Source organism: Sciurus vulgaris (genome assembly GCF_902686455.1).
Source record: "Sciurus vulgaris genome assembly, contig: HiC_scaffold_620_arrow_ctg1, whole genome shotgun sequence".
Taxonomy (NCBI): Eukaryota; Metazoa; Chordata; class Mammalia; order Rodentia; family Sciuridae; genus Sciurus; species Sciurus vulgaris.
The window spans coordinates 24,106-31,200 of record NW_027632399.1 but is presented as its reverse complement, the minus strand read 5'-3'; the positions used below and the strand labels follow the sequence as shown (position 1 = coordinate 31,200).

Below are 7,095 nucleotides of genomic sequence, written 5' to 3'. Positions count from 1 at the left end.
TTAAAATGTATTTATCTCAGACTTATTTTTGTGGAATGCTTTAATCCCTAGAATCAGATAAAATACTTTTGACGTGCATACAATAGCTGTAATATACATACTATGTGCCACTATGCTTTATTTAAAAATTGAAAGCATGAAAAATAAGCCTTTTATGCTTTGTATGTAGAGTTTACCTCAATCTTAGTTGCAAAACTCTTTAATTTGTGACCGTAGCTAAACTTATCTATTTCCTCATTCCTTAGAGATACATTTATTATTCTAGACCCTGCACCAGCTCCTGAGGATATGGCAATGCATAAGATCCATTCCTTAATGGTTAAATTGATTTAAAATTAAATCAAATTTTCTGACTCCCTCATTCTCCCAAGTTGCTGGTAGAACAGGTACACAACAGTGCAACTGCTGACAGTGGGTGACTATAATACTCACTCTTCCCAATCAATCATAAACAAACAAAAAAATAATAAAATCAACAAGGAAACAGCATTACATTTGCACTTAACATATACAAAGTACTCTCACCAACAGCAACAAAATACAGTCTTTTAATCAGCACAGGAAATATCCTCCAAAACAAATTATACATAGGACACAAAGAAAGACTTAATATTTTTTGGGGGGTACTGTGGAATGAACACAGGGACACTCAACCACTGAGCCACATGTCCAGTCCACTTTGTGTGTTATTTAGAGATAGGATCTCACTGAATTGCCTAGTGCCTCAACATTGCTGAGGCTGGTTTTAAACTCATGATCCCCCTGCTTCAGACTCCTGAGTTAAAGGGATTACAAGCTCATGGCACCCCACCCAGCAAGTGGTAGTATATTTTCAAAAGTGAACAAATTCTTGCATGTGATAAGATAGTGGAATAAAAGAAGACAACTGCAAGAGTAACTACAAAAATTCTACAAACACATGGAGACTGAACAATACTCTGTAAAGAGCAATGAGTGTCAGTGAAGAAATCAAAGAGGGAATTAAAAAATTCTAAAATCAAATAAAAATTAAAGGTCCCATACCAGAACTTAAAAATACAAGAAAACCAGTACTAAGAGAAAGGCTCACATCTATGAGTTTCTACATTTATAAAAGCAGAGAGCTCAATAAAATTTAACACAAAAAAGAATAATGTAGTGATGCACACATTAAAGTCTTAGAAAAACATAAACAAAATTTAAAATCAGTAGAATTAAAGAAATAATAAAAGATCATGGCAGAAATAAACAAAGTGGAAACTAAAGAACAATATGCAAATCAATGAAACAAGAAACTGGTCATTTGAAAATGTAAAGAAAATTGATAGATCTTTAGCTAAATAAGGATGAAAACCCCAAATAAATAAAATTAGAGTAAGGATCTATAATAACAATACTTGGATTGATTATTAGGTCCTCAAGAGTTAAAGAAGTCATGATGATTGTTTCATATTTGATTGAATAGATTTTTTTCCAGACAATGAAATCCCTGTATTTATGGTAAAAGTTAAAAAGCAAAGAAGACTACAATAGATATATCTTGTACAGGGCCATTATCTCTAATTTATCATCTCTAACACATTATTAAGAATTTAAATTCATCTATAAGTAGTCATACATTAATCAAGTCCAGAAAAATACATATTAAAAGAAGTTTAGATTATGTGAAAACTAAGTACACACAATATATCTATCAGTAATCGTATTTTACTCACATGTTCTGTCACCCATCTGCCTCTGAGCAAATTAAACAAAATTCAAAAACCCATCTGCATCTGAACAATCATAATCACAAAACAGACAACTACATAGCTTATTTAAGGCAGAGAGACATTCCAAGTTTTTAAAAAAGCAAAAAAATTAATTACAAAGGACAGACTGAGGACTACATAAAAATGAAATATTCAATTTCCAAAGCACATGATTAAACAGGAACATGATAAACTATCATAATACACACAAATGGGGAAAAAATTACAACATGTGGCAGAGGTTATCCTAATGTATAAGGAGTATTTACAAATAAATATTTTTTTTAAAGAAGAGGACATGTTCATCAACAGAAATTTGGAAAAAAATTTTTTTTTTTAACTTTAAAAAGATGATTTTATTAAGTCATTGCACTTGGTCATTTTATTGCTATAGTAAAACAAGGCCATTAAATTATAACACTTCTCGTTTTGGATTTAACTGATTGTCTCATTCTGCTCTTACATTTCAAGTTTAAATGCAAGCCTAAAACGTTTACCAAAAAATTTACAGAGCACTTGAATGTTTATTTTTTCTGTGATCACAGTAAGAAGCTGATTTAAAAAGAAGAAAAAAAAGGATCCTCTCTTCCACAAGGCCCATTCTCTCTTTGCATCTTTAGACTCTTCAGTAAAGTTCTGTATAATTCTGTAGAGGTAACAGCTTTATAAGACAGAAGCTTAGTGGTCACAACACAAAAAGGTAACATTGAATACAATTAGGAAATTAGTATTATGTATTTCAAAGCACAGCAAACCTGAACTATACATTCACTAATAATTTGGCAAGGACAGATTCCACACTGTTCACCTTGTTATTTATACTCAAAAGTGGGAGGTGGGGGTGGGAACTAATGTTTCACCTCCACTAAAAGCTATTACTATTACATATCATTTTGTGACATGAAATTTAGAAATAGTAATTAATAAAAGTTTTCATACCAAGAACAAATACTGGTAAACTATAATAAAGGAATCATTTTTCTCTTTAATTTCAAGCTTGCTTGGTTTTCTTTACTATTTTGTCAAGGGCAGAAAAATAGAACTTCAATGACTTGTATATTCTGAGAAGTAGGAAAGCCAAATGTACTAGAGAAAAATGACCAAAAAAACTTCACAAATAACCTGAAATCTGGGTAGGGATAACTTAGTAGATCTTCCAAAGAGAAAGCTGGAAGATGGTGTCTAGGATGCAATATTTTTATTTTTACCTAAGGACTGTCATTAACAGATGATGTAATTTATTTAACAAGGAAATCATTCAACTAATCATTTAAAAACAAAAAGGAACAATTTTGTTCAGTAGTGACCTCATTAGAGGAGCCCAAAGACATTAAATAGTTAAAATGTATACACTCAAAAAGCACAATTAGCTTTCCCCCAAAGCGCAAACATTGTGAATTAAACATTAAGTAATTGTGTATTGGCATTTCTATTATTTTCTACTTCAGTTCTCTTTTTGAAACAGTAAGACAGAATTTCATTTACACAAGATTTCCATACTTTAAGATTTAAAAACATACAGAAAAAACATTGGTTTGATGGTTTAAAACAAAACAAAACAAAAAAAATGGAAGCATGATAACTTGGTCCTTAAAATCATTTCCTATATTAGAGCTTGAAGCCTATTTCTTTTTGTAAATGAAAAATTTCAAAATTTTAAATTAATCCATAAGTTTTTAGACATATTGCCTATAGATATAACATTCTGAAGTGTTCAACTGTTCATAAATGACTGAAAAAAGTACTTATTCACCCATTCTGTGAAAATGTTTTTTCAATATGGTCCATTATATTTGGTTTAAATAAGCTGTAATGTGTTATATTTTATGATATAACATTCTTCCTAAACTTTTAACCTAAATAACATCCCAAAATATCTCCAGGAGTTAGTATGCCCTATTATGTCAATTATACACTGTAAAACCTGAGTGTTTACATAATGACAACTTGTCCCAGTATGACACTTTATATGAGGTTCTGAAAAGATTTGGGTTTTGTTTTCCTAACATTACCATTATTAAAAGTCAGAGGGAACAGCACAAAGAACTAAATCATGAGATAATGAAATGAGTAATATTTGAGACTATAAAATAAGCAGAAAAGTACAGCAATGAGGCTGGTGTTTACATATTTCATATGTGCTGTAGTTTCTAGGCACCAAGTAAAGGATTAAATTGATGTTTTTAGATTCCTTAAGAACAAATGAACTTAAAATAAAGCTCACATTTGACAATCCATTACATTTTAACTAAATTCCTTTTATGAATCCTATAGTGCAAGCAATATAAAACACTCAAAGTTGAAACTTTTTAATTATTTCATTAGTTATTACTATATGCATGGGTGAGTAATCTGGTTTATAGCTAGGAAACTCCTATTTCATCACCTAAATTAAAAACAGCACTGCAGACAAACAGGCACAACAGTGTAATCCTGGGTAAGAAGATAAAAGTAAAAATATGTATATATTTACAAAGTTTATATCCCTTATGTATCATGGGAAAAGTAGTGACTATAGTTACTATAAAGCTAATTTGTCCCTCTCAAACAGTTTATCTTACAGATTACTTGTAAAGATATCACCATATTTATAGTATAGAGCTCTTTAAAAATAATACTACAAGTTTCAATAAAAAAATTATGAACTTTCTTTCCTTTTTATACAGATTCAGTAGTATTTTCAAGCAAACAAACAAAAATAATGTTTGCAATCCCAGCACAGTAAGAAATAAGGCCTCTTTTTTCTCATATTGGCAAAACTAAATATATATAAAAAAAAACACCCACCCCTAACTTTTTAATAGATACTATAGTTCATATACTCATATTTCTTTATCACAACACCAGCGTTTGTTATTTTTAAGTAGCAAGTCAGTGGAAGTTCATATTGTTGCTTCTGAATCCCTGGAACATTTAAGAACACTGTGTTCAACCACTTCAAGAAGACAGGACAGCTTTTTTCAGTTTCTCTATTTCCACCTCTAGATTACTCCTCAAGGTCTTCTCTTCTTCCAAATCTTTTCTCAGTTTTTCCAGTTCTTTCCCATGATCCTTTTTCAGTGCTTCTACAATACACAGCAATTCAATAATCTGGGCTCGAAGTTCATCCAGAGAATTTTTTTTCCCATCATCTATTTCTACTTTAGGTTTGATTTCTAATGGAGTTAGGAAAGCAGATGTATTTGCTTTAGAAGCACTTGGTGTTGAAAGGTACACAGATGGCTTTGGAGTGTAGCATGTATCCTTTTTAAACTCGGATGGCTTTATGTTGGCACTATCCTCTTCTTTTGGTAATTTCAAGGTTTTTTCTGGGCTTTGAGTTGGAGAATGTCCACCATTGAAGCGACCAGGCAGCCTTCTTCCAGGCATCTTCGGTCTATTTGCAGTGAGATGTAGCAGGTTTTCTGAGGAAGCTATGTCATCAAAATTTACAACATCTGTTTCTTTAGAGTTTCTTGCTATAAATGAATCAAGGTCCACTGATTTTGGTCTAAGTGGCAACTGTTCAGATTCTGGCTTTGGTTTAGATTCTGGCTCAGTTTCAAATTTTGATGAAACGGTAGAAACTTCTCCATTGATCTTGGCTATAGGAGGTGGTGGAGGAACTGGTTTTTCAGGTCGCTTTGGGTAAACTGTTCCAGGAGATCTCAATAAATTATTGGCTTTGGTGGGTGGAGTAGGCTTCTTGGGTGGAACCTGTGGAGCGGCTGGTTTGGAAGGTTTCTGTTCCAGTGTTTTTTCATCTTTTTCTTCGGGCTTCACAGGAAAAAACTTCTTCTCTGTAGCTACGAGGTCAGGCTTGGGAGCTGGACCCTTAGCAGGAGGTGGTGGTTTCTTTGGTTTTGGAAAGTCCTTATCCAGTTCACTTATCTGAACAGCAAAATTGTCTGGAAATACTCCTTCTTTACCATTAAGTTCACCCTTCCACCACCCAGCTTCTCCAGTTTCCTTACTTATCAAAAGGATTATCTCCCCTTCTTTAAAAGAAAGTTCGTCTTCATTGGTACCTTCATAGGCAAATAATTTCTACAATATTCCTTAGCTTTAATTTTACATTCGGTATCTGTTTTTGTTATCTCCACACCCATTTTGGATCCTATTGACTGTATGATTAAGGGCTTTTCCGTTTTTTTCTCTTCTGTTTCATTACTGGAGATTCTTGTTCTAACTTTCACAGAGCCTTCTTTAAAAATATCTCCAAATCCAATTCCTCTAATTTTCTTTGGCTGAGTAATTGATCCAGATGCAGTTTCATTCCCATTCCCTGGAGAGGGTAAAGGTGAGGTAGGCCCAGGCAAAACAGTTTCTGAATCCTCTACGGTTTCATGAGTTTCACCATCATCTGTCACTTCAAATTCTTTCACAAAGTTTGAGGGAAACAGTCCCAACTTGTTGTTCAGGGTTCCACTCCACCAACCTTCTTCTACCTCTTCATTAATATCAATAATATCTCCCACTTTCAGCTCCAGTTCATCCTCATTTTGTGGAATGTACTCAAAAAGAACTTTACACTGTCGTTTCTTGGTCTTCTTCTTGATGTTTTTGGTTTGTGGATGTGACTGAATTCCTCCAGTTGGAAGTCCATAGGCGCTTATTCATTGTACAAGACTTGCTACATTTCCATGCCTTTCCCGTTTGATGGGCAAATTGTCATCCTTAGAATCGGTGTCTCGTTTAATTTCTTTAACAAAATTATCAGGAAACATTCCTCTTCTCCCATTTAGTTCTCCTTCTAGCCATCCTTCCTCCTGTAGTTTTTTTCACATTCCTGATGATTTTCCCAACTCGAATAGTTAATTTATCATCATGCACAGCATCATAATCATACTCCACAATATAGTCAACCATGCTGGGGGCTCCTGCGGGGAAAAGCCCGGCACCCGCTCTCCTCCTCCGCTGGCTCGCGCAGCCGCTCCTGAGACAGGAGGCGGGCCCCGCGCTTGGCTCTGGCCCCTCCTGAGCTCAGGTGAGGCGAGCAGGCGCCTCCATCCGCCCCCGGCACTATCCGGCAAGTCCCTTCAGCGCGGCCCTTGAGGCAGCGGCGATGGCAGCTCCTCACCCTGGCCTCCGCCGAAGCCACCTGGAAAAATTTTTACAAAATCATTAATAGACATAAAATATCTTAAATCATGTAGTTACAAATATAAAAAATTAGAGAACTTTTGTACTTGTGAGATTGATGATTTTTTAAAAGTAGTTGTCAAAAACATATTTGTCATTTTATTTACTAAATTAGTAGTAATCTCCTAAATTCCAATTCTGATGTACCAATTCTTCCACCTTCACTTGGACTTCCAGTAATTCTACCAGTCTTCTTTGCTCCTCAACTTTTACCATCATCATAGGATTCTTCAATGTCTATGAA

The 7,095-nt window shown here is 34.1% G+C and overlaps 1 pseudogene across 1 annotated transcript; it reads right to left on the bottom strand.

Annotated features, from left to right (window-relative positions):
* Nucleotides 1–3,328: 3,328 nt before the first annotated feature.
* Nucleotides 3,329–6,758, bottom strand: LOC306652857 (CD2-associated protein-like; annotated as a pseudogene). The gene has a single exon. The product of its transcript is annotated as a CD2-associated protein-like (transcript).
* Between the last annotated feature and the right edge of the window lie 337 nt (nt 6,759–7,095).